Raw genomic sequence first — 12,335 nt, 5'->3', positions numbered from 1 at the left:
CTTCAGAGGGAAGATGAACGAAGATCCAAACACACATATGATGGACTTCGAGGAGATTATGAACACCTTCCATTATAATGGTGTGTCACAAGATGCACTGTATTTAAGGGCATTCCCCTTCACACTCAAAGATGATGCAAAGCAGTAGCTTAAAAGCTTGCCCCAGAGATCAATTAGAACATGAGAGGAGATGACCAGAAAATTTCTTGATAAATATTTCTCCTCAGCTAAGATGGGCAAGTTTAGAAGAGAAATCCATAAATTCTGCCAGAAACATACTGAAACTGTGTTTGAAGCATGGGAGAGGTTCAAGGAATTAGTTCGAACGTGTTAACATAGCGGAATCGAACTCTGGATGCACCTCCAGGATTTTTGGGATTGTTTAACACCGGCCTCTCGTAGAACATTGAGTAATGCAGCTGGAGGCCCTTTGATGGAAAAGACACCAGAGGGGATAGCCGTTGTTCTTGATGAATTATCTGAAGATGCAAATCAGTAGCCCTCTAAAAGTGTTGAAAGAATACGGGCAAATGGTGTTCACCAGGTTGATGCTAACACATCTGTGCAGGTACAACTTGATGCCATGGTGAAATAGATAAGGAAGCTGACCTTAGCTTCAATATAAAGTGAGAATAACACAGCTTGTGATATATGTGGAAGAGGACACCCTACTCATGAGTGTCAGGCCTCAGCTGAGGAAATAAATATTGTGGGGAATTATAACTTCAATGCAATAGGTCAGAAGCATCCCGATTTTTCATGGATTTCACCTGGGGGTACTGCAAATGCATGGCAAAAAAACAACTCCAGATTCCAGGGACAAGGAACTCTAGGCTTCCAAAATCAACGAAGGCAGCAGTTTCAACCTCAACAATCCAATCAGCCTAGGCTAGAAGATCTGATGAAGTCCTTTATTGTCAAGACAGATGAGAGGTTAGATGCTCATGGTGCAGCTATCAAAGAACTTGGCAAAGGGCTGCAAAACTTGGAGAAACAAGTGGGACAAATTGCCACCATATTGTCTGAAAGGATCCCATGTACTTTGCCAGCTGATACTGAAAGAAACCCTAAGGAGACGGTAAATGTTGTAACTCTGAAAAGTGGACAAGTAGTGAAAGAGCCCACCCTATCCAAAAAGAGGTGGTACCTGAAAAAGAAAGTGGGAGCAGCTGAAAAATGAAGTTGATAAGAAGAAGAAAGGCAAGAAGGGAACTGAGAAAAAGAAGAAGGAAAAGAATTCAAGAAGGGATGAATCTGAAGAGAGCAAGTACATGCCTGCTTTACCTTTTCCCCGAAAGCTTTATAGAGAGAAGCTGGACAAACAATTTGAGAGATTTCTGGATATGCTGAAACAAGTTAATATAAATTTTCCATTCACAAAGGTTCTCTCCCAAATGCTATTTTATGCAAAATTCTTGAAGAAAATCCTTACAAAGAAGAGGAAGATATAAGAGACTTCAGTGGTCAAGCTCACAGAGCATTGCAGTGCAATCTTGCAAAATAAACTCCCACAAAAGTGTGAAAATCCAGGGAGTTTTACTATACCTTACTCTTTAGGCACTATTAATTTTGACAAGTCTTTATGTGATTCTGGTGCTCAATTAATTTAATGCCTTTGTCTATTTACAGGAAGCTAGAGAATGAGATTGGAGAGATAAGGTCTGTACCAATATCTTTGCAGCTGGCAGACCAAACAACTATCATACTCGAGGGGATAGTGGAAGATGTCTTAGTTCGGGTAGATAAGTTTGTATTTCCTATAGATTTGATAGTGGTGAAGATGGAAGAGAACAAATAGGCCCCCCTTATCTTAGGAAGACCATTCTTAGCAACGGGTAGAGCAATATTGGATATACATGATAGAAAACTCATGCTTAGAGTGGGTGAGGAGACATTGACTTTCGAGATGAATGTAGAGATAGGGTTGATAAAGAAGAAGCCAGCTGGAAGTGTTGAGTGGAAGGTGAAGGGTTCAAAAGAGAAGGTTGGAGTGAAACAAAAGAGTGGGATGTACCCCCAAGAAGGCTCATAAGAGGTTGTCTCCATAGATGTGTACATTGGTTCGGGCGCGTGGAATGGAGCCGGACTTCGACTCAAAGCCCGACTGAAAATTCAGGGAAGTTTTCTTTACCTTATGCTTTTTAATTGTGTGTCATGGGGACATGCCACAACTTAAAGTGTGGGGTGGGGAAAATTGTATGTTGTATGTATCTGTGTTAGTAATTTAGTTTTGTTGTTTTAGTAGTTAGAGATTGAAAAATGATAGAAAAATGAGAAAAACCATAAAGATTTAAAATTTTTGACTTTTCCTGACAATGGATATCATTCGACGAGTTTCTTGGGGGATTAAAGTCGAAAGGAAAAAACAAAAATATTATATTTTGTTAAGTATTGTAATAATTTCCCCTTGGTTTTTCTTTGTTCCGCGGTTCTTTTCCAAAGATTTTGTTTGAACCAGATGTAGTTAGTTTTTGTTTTGTAGAATAGTAGGAAACCGTGTGTTGTGTTTTGAATTGAAGGCAATATCTCTTAACTTTATTACACCTTGAGAATAGTGAGTGCTTTAGTTGTGACGCTTAGGCTCAGTTTTTGACTCTTGCATAAGCACCTTAAATTGTATGATTTTAACTTTGCTTAACTGTTTTGACTAGAGTGTTTTGATAGTCTGATCTTGAGTGAATTAGGTGCCATGTGTGTGTGAGGTTTTGTGTATTCTGTGCATTGTATTTGATGTCTATAACTTGCCCCGTGTGTTTGCAAAGTGAATAGTAGTGTTGTTCAGTCTTGGAAGTGATTTAGGAATTTCTTTGTTGAACAAGTTATATGCTCTTACCCACCCAATTGTCATGTATCTTAGTTAACCCCTTTGAGCCTGTAATCTTATTTCTTTGGCAACCACATTACAAGCCTTACCCATTTGTTTTGAATTGACCATCTATTTGAACCTTTAATCTCTCGTGAGCACTTAAATTTGTTATGAACTTTATAAAAGTTGAAGTGTGGGGTGGTTGGTTTGGCTTTTGAGTGGAACTAATGAAATAAGGAGAAATATGCACTGTATTGAAAAAGTAAGAGCCAGTTGAATTGAAAACGAAAAGAAAAATATTGTATGATTGTGCAAAATATTCCATGATAGTGGTAAATCTTGATGCAATTGTGCTTAAAGAAGTAGGAGTTAATGTATATTGATGTGAAGGTGGAGTTATGGTTTGACATAAGTGTGTGGTTTTGAACAATGAAATGTATGTACTAAAGTTCTTAGGGAGATGTAGTCACTCTTATATCTAAATGTATCGTACCCATCTCGCAACCTACATTACAACCAATTAAAGTCCTACTTGATCCTTGACTGAATGGGCTCGATTATTTAAGTAGTACACTACGGGCAAGCCTATGGTGCATCGTTTGTGGCACATGAATGTTGTTTTTAAGAGTGAGTGAATTCTTTCTATCTTGAGTTCCTAATTGTTCTTAATTTCTATTATGTGTGGAACGACTCTCTATTGTGGTGAGGGCACTTGATTCATGAAGGAAAGGTAATGTCATTGACCTCTGTATTAGAGTAAGTGAGCGGGTTATAAATAATGCTTGGTGCTTTTGAATTGAATTTTGAGGCTATGATATTACGTTATTGTGCTTAATCTATTTTAAATACTCTTGGTATGATGAGTTATGAGAGTTGTTTTAAAAGGTCACGTCTATATGAAGTGTAGTTTGATTGCTCAAGGACGAGCAATGGTTTAAGTGTGGGGTTTTAATGGTAAGCTATAATCTCGTGTTTAATCGCCTATTGCACTCTAATTTACTGCACTTTAATTGAGTTTGAGCTTTAATCGCTACTGTTCTACACTAATTATATATTTTATGCCTTGTAGGAGGATTCCAAGCTATGTAGATATTACGGAATGAATTTGAGCTATTTGAAGCTTTGAAGTCTTAGTAAAATCCCAAGGGATTAAGCCGGGATCGCGTTCGGGGGTTGAATACCACATCTGGATGTCAAAATCGAAGCAAAAATCCGAACTCTGAGAAAAGTGTACAACCGCGGCACGCCGCACCTGTACATTTTTTGGCTACCTGACAGATTTTAACTCTCTATACTTTCCCACTAACGCCCCATATGGCGCGTCGCCCCATGCGGTGCACCTGTACAAATTTTACAGAGTAATTATCCTAATTCGCGTAGGAAAACGTGGTTTCATTTGGGTCAAACCCTACTTGGTATAAATACATGGAAAAATATTGTTTTTAGGACTTTTGACACATCTAAGACCTAAGGAGGCTGAGAAGGAGGTGGAGAAGCGAAAGCACAAGGGATTCATCATTCAATCCTCACTCAAGACTAGAGTTGGATCGTTTTATGATTTTCTTCATATTTGTGATGAATTACTCCATATCTATGGAGTAGTTCTCTTTAGGGATTGATGGATTTGGTGTATTGATAATTGTTTATGGATATTAATTCTTGTTTTTATGCATTGAATCGTTTTGGGTATTTTAATTATTGCATCTATATTCACATGTTCATGTAATTGAGAGAGGCATAACTTGTGATATCTTTGCATTATCTTGTAGGCTGAGTTCATTAATTCTTTTTGGTAATCGAAAGCGGCTAGTTTAATTATTGTTTAGACCTAGTTTGGAGGATAATCGAGAGAGGTTCTCCTAAAGACCAATCCACTACGAACTCTTGCATATCTTCACCAAGCTTAAATTGGTGCATACTGGGGGGTTGAGACTTAATCGAGAGAGGAGTTTCTACTAAACGTTTGAACTAATAATTGAGTGAATTCGAGAGAGTCACTTGAAAATTAGAAGTGAATTACCTAGAGTTAAATCCCACACAATTATCTTGCACCTATCCAATCAACCCCTATTTTCTCCTATTGATATCTTCCTTGCTTACTTTTGTTGTGATTGTCATAGTCAATTAGCTCTAGATTCTTAGTTAATATTAGTTTTAATCACATAATTCTCAACTGTTGATCATCTTGGATAGCAATCTAGCTATAAACAACGATAATATTGTTTAACTCCAATCCCTGTCGATACGATATTATATTATATTATATTATATTATATTCGACTAGCGAGCATATTTAAGTGTGTGTTTTATGCTCGTTAGGGGCTTCAACTGACGTGAAGCATATGCAATAACTCGCCCCTCCAACATCAATACACAACCCAAACCAACGCGTGAAGAGTCACAGTACACAATATACATCCCTGAACCAGAAAGCAACACTAACACTGGTGCCAAAGTCAATGCGGTCTTGAGCTTTTGAAAGCTCACCTCGCAATCATCGGACCATCGGAACGGAGTACCCTTCCGGGTCAATCTAGTCAAAGGGGCCACAATAGATCAGAATCCCTCCACAAACCAACGATAATAACATGGTAACCCCAGGAAGCTCCTGATCTCAGTCGATGTGGTAGGACAAGGCTAACTCTGAACTGCCTCGATATTCTTGGGGTCTACCTTAGTACCCTCGCCTGATACAACATGCCACAAGAATGCCACAGAATCCAACCAGAACTCACACTTGTAGAACTTAGCATATAGCTTCTGTTCCCGCAAGGTTTGAAACACCACTCTCAAATTTTGCTCGTGCTCCTCCATGCTACGTGAGTAGATAAAAATGTCATCAATGGAGACAGTGACAAAAAATCAATATATAGCCTGAACACCTGGTTCATCAAATCCATAAACGTTATCAGAGCGTTAGTCAAGCCAAAGGACATCACTAGAAACTCATAATGGCCGTATCTAGTCCTGAAAGCCGTCTTCGGAACATCCTAATCCCGAATCTTCAACTGATGGTACCCCGATCTCAAGTCGATCTTAGAGAACACCTTGGAACCCTGCAACTAGTCAAACAAATCATCAATACACGACAACGGGTACTTGTTCTTAATAGTAACTTTGTTCAACTGGCGGTAATCAATACACATCCGCATAGTCCCATCTTTCTTCTTCACAAATAACATCGGTGCACCCCAAGGTGATACACTTGGTCTGACGAACCCCTTTTCTAGCAACTCCTAGAGTTGTTCCTTCAATTCCTTTAACTCTCTCGAAGCCATGCGGTACGGTGGAATAGAGATAGGCTGGGTACCTGGAGCCAAATCAATACAGAAATCAATATCACGATCTGGTGGCATGCCTGGTGGATCGAAGGGGAATAAATTGGAGAACTCTCAGACCACGAGCACTTAATCAATCAGCGGAGTCTTTGTGGTAGTATCCCGAACATAAGCTAGATAAGCCAAACAACCCTTCTCGGCCAAGTGTCGAGCCTTTAGAAAAGAAATAACCCAACTAGATGCACTGATAGACGAACCTTTCCACTCCAGTTTAGGCAACTCTGGCATCGCCAAGGTAACAGTCTTAGCATGGCAATCAAGAATGGCATGATATGGAGATAACCAGTCCATGCCCAGGATGATCTCAAAGTTGGTCATATCGAGCAACAGATGATCCGCTCTAGTCTCTTAACAATAGAAAGTCATGATACAAGACCGGTAGACTCGATCCACAACAACAGAATCGCCCACTAGTGTGGACACATAAACAAGATTACCCAAGGACTCACGAGGAACACCCAAGAAATGAGCAAACAGAGATGAAACATATTAATATGTAGACCTTGGATCAAATAGTACCGAAGCATCCCTATCGCAGACAGAAATAATACATGTGATCACAGCATCTGAGGCCATTGCATCTGGTCTGACTGGAAAAGCATAGAACCTAGCTGGAGCGCCACCTGACTGGCATCCACCTTTAGGATGACCCCTACCTACCTGTCCTCCGCCTCTGGGCGGTCGGACGGCTGGTGGGACAACTGATGCTGGAATCATATGTTGCTGACCCTGCTGCACTGCCTTGCCCCAAAGCTTGGGGCAGAACCTCCGCACATGACTGAGATCCCCGCACTCGAAACAACCTCTCGGTACGGTGCACTGCTGAACTGAAGTCTGACCCTTATGGCCTAAATACCCACTGGAGGAACCCTAAATAGCTGGGGGCGGTAGGAACTCTCTGGCATGACACTAAAATAAGGTCGCACTGGAGCACCCCGAGGAGGCGGCGGTGCTGGATATGTGGGCCTGCTAGACTGATCCCTCACAAACTGGCCTTTGCCCCCTGCCTGGGCACCTCTAAACTCACCAGAATATCAAAACCTCTTGTCCCTTATAGCCTGCTCCCGGCTACACTGACGTACACCCTCGATCCTCCGAGTTATCTCTACAACTAACTCGTAAGAAGTCTCCATCTCAACCTCTCAGGCCATGGTGGTTTGAATACTAGTGCGCAAACCTGCAACAAACCTCCACACTCTCTCTGCATCAGTGGGAAGTATCATAAGTGCATGGCGAGACAATTCAGACAACCTCGCCTCATACTCGGTCACTGACATCTGACCCTGTTGGAGCTGCTCGAACTAAAACTGTAATTCTTCCCTATGAGAGGGCGGAATATACCTATCCAGAAAAATACGGGTGAACCGGTCCCAAGTCATGGGAGGAGAATCTGCTGGTTTGCCGAGAAGATTTGACTGCCACCACCTACGGGCCCTTCCCTCCAGCTGGAAAGTAGCAAAATCCACCCCATGGGACTCCAAATACTCATGTTGTGCAATTTGTGCCTGCACCGATCAATAAAGTCCTGGGGGTCCTCATGTCGCTCACCTCCAAAGACATGTGGATGAAGCCTGGTCCATCTGTCCAGTAGCTTCTGGGGCTCGCCGGTCGCAGCTGGTCTGGGCTCAAGTATAGCTGCTGCTACTGGCTGGGCTCCGCCCACAGGCAGTGCGCCCGGAGTCTGATACATGGCAGTTGCATGTCCTGGAGCCTGAGCGGTAGGGGTCAGTGCTCCCTCTCCTGACTGAGATGTGGCCGGGTATACTGGAATAAACCAGCCTGAGTCATAGAATCTATGAACCGTAGCATATGACCCATGACATCCTGGAATCCCGGTGCGGACATGAAATCTACCGGGGTTGGCTCTGTTGCAGCCACCTCGCCCTGCTTCTCAATAATAAGATCCTCTACAGGATCCACTGGTGGCATAACTGGAGCAACTCTAGGATTCCCTCGTCCTCGACTACGAGCTGGAGCTCTCCCTCTGCCTCAGCCTCTAGCAACAGGGGGAGCAGCTCCTCCAGGATCAGGTACATCTGCCGCACGCGTTCTCACCATCTGTGAGGGAATAAGAGAAAGATACTTAGCACAACATCAACTACACGATAGGAGATGAAGAAAGATTACTTTCCTAACAACTTATAGCCTCTCGAAGATAAGTACGAACGTCTCCGCACCAATACGCAAGAGTCTATTAGGCCTACTCATAACTTGTGAGACTTACGTGAACCTAGTGCTCTGATACCATGTTGTCACGACCCAATTCTCTTATAGGCCGTGATGGCGCCCAGCGCCACCGCTAGGCAAGCAAACAGTGAACTAACCACGTGATTTCTCATTCTAATAAATTCCCAAGCAATAAAATTTTCCTTAATTAAAAGATTAAGAAACATCAGATTTAAATAAATAAAATGAAAGCGGCTGAGTGCAATCACAACCATAGTAATAATCCAAAACCAAAAAGTCTGCTAGTGTATGCCAAGACCTGGTGTTACAAGTGTATGAGCACTAATAGATTATACAAAACTCTAGCTACTGTCTGAAATAAAAGTAGACATAAATAAATGCAAAGGAGAGACTCTAGGTGTTGCGGAACGGCTCAGGAAGCAGCTCACCACTAGGCCTCCGGGTAATGGGGATGCGCGCCAGTGTGATCACCAGATGCACCTACCTCAGATCCTGCATGGTCAGTGCAGAAGTGTAGCGTGAGTACATAAACAACATGTACCCAGTAAGTATCAAGTCTAACCTTGAAGAAGTAGTGACGAGGGGTCGACATCGACACTTACTATGGGCCAACAATAAAAATAAAGAAGCTCCAAATAAGCATGTGTTATGTATATAACTACACCAATTCAATAGCAACCAGGAAATAAATAATTCCTTTACACATGCTAAATCTCAAATAGCTTTCTGTTTGATATTATTTTAACCTCTCAAGCCATGATATGATATCAAATAAATAATTAAAATCCAAGTATTTTCACGCACGATTATACCGAGAGCGTACGGCCCGATCCATAATAACGTGTACACTGCCGAGGGTCATGCAGTACGAACCATAGATGTATCTATCTACTGCCGAGGCATTCGGCCTGCTCCACAAGAAGAGAGGATACTATATGAACATTTGACTTAAACGCTATTATAAGGATAATACACAATGTAATATGATTTCCATTAACGATCAAGTAATCTGCTCAAAATTCAAGCAAGTGAAACTTGGTCTTTTACAATTTCTCTAACAAGTTCTAATATAATTTAGGCACTTTAATTAACAATTAGGGCGCAAACATTATAAGTAATTCATGATTTGGATCCTAAACTACCTGGACGCAAGCATAAATAGTAGCTACGCACGGACTCTCGTTACCTCGTACGTACGTAGCCCCCATAATTAGAGGAAATAATAAATTTAAATCACCTATGGGGTAAATTCCCTCTTACAAGGTTAGACAAGAGACTTACCTTGTCTCAAAGCTCGCTTTCCGACCTCAAATTCACTCTAATGCCTCAACTCGGTGCCGAAAATTCCAAAACTAGGCAAATGTTGTATAATTTAATCAATACATGTTCAAAGGTTCATAATTTAACTAATTGAGTAATTACCCAACCCAAATTGAAAATTTTCTAAAATTCACCCCTGGGCCCACGTTCCCGGATTCCGGAAATGTTTGAAGAAAATCATTACCCATAACCTTGCGAACTCAAATATATAATTTTCATCCCATTCCATAATCATTTTCTTGGTTAAATTTTATTTTTATCAAAACCTAGGTTTTTCATCTAAACCCATAATTTTCATAAATTTACATGTTAAAATCTACCCATAATCTATGTATTTAACTTACATTAGATAAAAATTACTTACCTCAAATAAATAGTGAAAACCCCTCTCTAAAAGATCCAAATATCGCCTAAGGAATGCAATAAATGAATCCAAAATGTTTGAGTCCTGACTTAAATGAAGGTTTTGCCCAGCAGGGCTTTCGCATCTGCGGTCCCTGGGCCGTATCTGCGGTACCGCTTCTGCGAAACTTGGTCCGCTTCTGCGAAATTCTCCAGGCCCAAAATTTCACCTTAAGAATCGTGATGGCACCTAGTCTCTAAAATTAGGTAAGCCAATCACTTACAACCGTAAAACCAATAAAACATGATATTATGAAGCAGAGTTTAATATAAATGTGATATAGGCCAACACGGCGATAATCACAACAAAACTCCAAGACTAGGTAGTGCATAGTCACAAACTCTAACTGAATACATAGAAATAACTCAAATACAATATTGTTCGAATAGAGAATTGACAGTACAAATGTAAGGAAAAGACTCTAATGGAATGCGACAATCATAGCAGCTCTACCTTGAATCCTCACGATCAAGAAGACTCTCGCAGCATGGGTCCGCTATCTCTAACACCTGGATCTGCACACAAAAATGTGTAAAAATGTAGTATGAGTATACCACAGTCGGTACCCAGTAAGTATCAATACTAACCTCGGTGGAGTAGTGACGAGGTTTAAGTCAAGACACTCACTAATCAAATAACATGTGCAAAATATAAAAAAAATGACAATAGGAAGAATAATAGAAGCAATAACTGTAATATCATTAGTTTAAGCGATAACCATTTAAAATAAGTAAAGGTCCCGTTCCGACAATAAGTCATCAATTAGAATCATACACACACAGCACCTCGTGCCCACATTATCAATCACCCTCACAAGCGAGGACCTCGTGCCACAATATAAGTCATACTCATACGACAAATAACTCGTGTCACATTATAAGACACTTGCACGACAAAGACTTCATGCCACAACATATACCATAATTGTACGGCAATTACCTCGTCCTACCACGTATATCCTACCCGTGTGAGTTACCAATAATACGTTCAAGAGAAATTTATCAAGAATCAAATAAAGTAATGCATGATAACAACTCCCTTTTTATTTCAATATGTTATGTTACCAATAACTCAACAGAATATGAGATAATAATTTCACGTAGGTAAATCCATCTTGGCAGCCAAGTCATCAAGTAATAACAGAAACATAAAGCAACGCATTAGAAACAACGCAACAAATCACGTAAAAGGCATGACACCCACAAGGAAATCATATGCACAAACAAGAATACTCCTTTTTCATCAACAACACGCCCCCAGACCATCACATATCATCCTCACATAGCCACCCTTATCTTACTGCGTGTGCAACAATAAAGTAAATGTCTGCCTTATCTCTCCACATGAATATTAACGATAACCCACCTTGTATCGCCATACACATATTAACAATAACTATATCACGACAGAAACCTCGTGGAACACCCGAAAAATCTGCCCAATAAGTTCACATGTGTCATAATCATAACAACACAACTTGCCAACAATTGTCATCAAGACATAAACTCACAATTTGTCAACTCAGTGCACAAGGACAAACCAATAAATGAAAATGCGGATGGGTGTTCAATATAATAACATGAATTTAGCTAACTCAATTTAGCAATAATCTCACAAACACCCAACTTGACTAATTTTGGAAATTCAAACCCTAAGATATGATCTCTAGTATGGAACATGAACTCAAGTAATCATTCAAAGAGGAAACAATTATTGTAGAGATCGCACAATCAAAACAAGAAAATAATAGAAACCTCGGGTCAAACTCGGTCACGAATCACACATTCGACTGTGTACGCACTCAAAACCTCATGTACACGCCGTTTACACATAACATAATAAGAAATTAAGACAAATCATAAGGGGTAATTCTTCCACATAAAGTTCCAAGATACTTACCTCTAATTACCCAAATCAACACTCAAAAATAGCTTTTTCTTTAAATTGCACCTCCGCTCGGCTCAAATCTAATAAAAAAAAATGACTTAATTTCATCAAACAATGCAAAACAAATCAAGTTTGATTAATAAATTTAATATCTTTACACAATTTCCAAAAAGTTAACAAAAGTCAACCTCGGGCCCGTCCAATCAAAATCCTAGCCAAAGGGTAGATCTCGACTATCCATAGCCCCACGAGTCCATATATGTATTTGGTTTTCAAATTCGAGTCCACTTTGACTCTCAAATCTCAAATTTTTATTTTTCAAAATACAATAAAACAATTCCTAACATTTCTCTTCAAATCTCATGATTAGATGTTAAAACTCATAAATAATCGT

At 40.3% G+C, this 12,335-nt stretch overlaps 1 pseudogene; it reads right to left on the bottom strand.

Annotated features, from left to right (window-relative positions):
• Positions 1-238: 238 nt before the first annotated feature.
• On the bottom strand, positions 239-337 carry LOC117281328 (small nucleolar RNA R71; annotated as a pseudogene).
• Between the last annotated feature and the right edge of the window lie 11,998 nt (positions 338-12,335).

The sequence above is a fragment of the Nicotiana tomentosiformis genome, chromosome 3 (assembly GCF_000390325.3).
Source record: "Nicotiana tomentosiformis chromosome 3, ASM39032v3, whole genome shotgun sequence".
NCBI lineage: Eukaryota > Viridiplantae > Streptophyta > Magnoliopsida > Solanales > Solanaceae > Nicotiana > Nicotiana tomentosiformis.
Note: the sequence above shows the minus strand (reverse complement) of the source record. Positions and strands in the feature narration are given on the sequence as shown.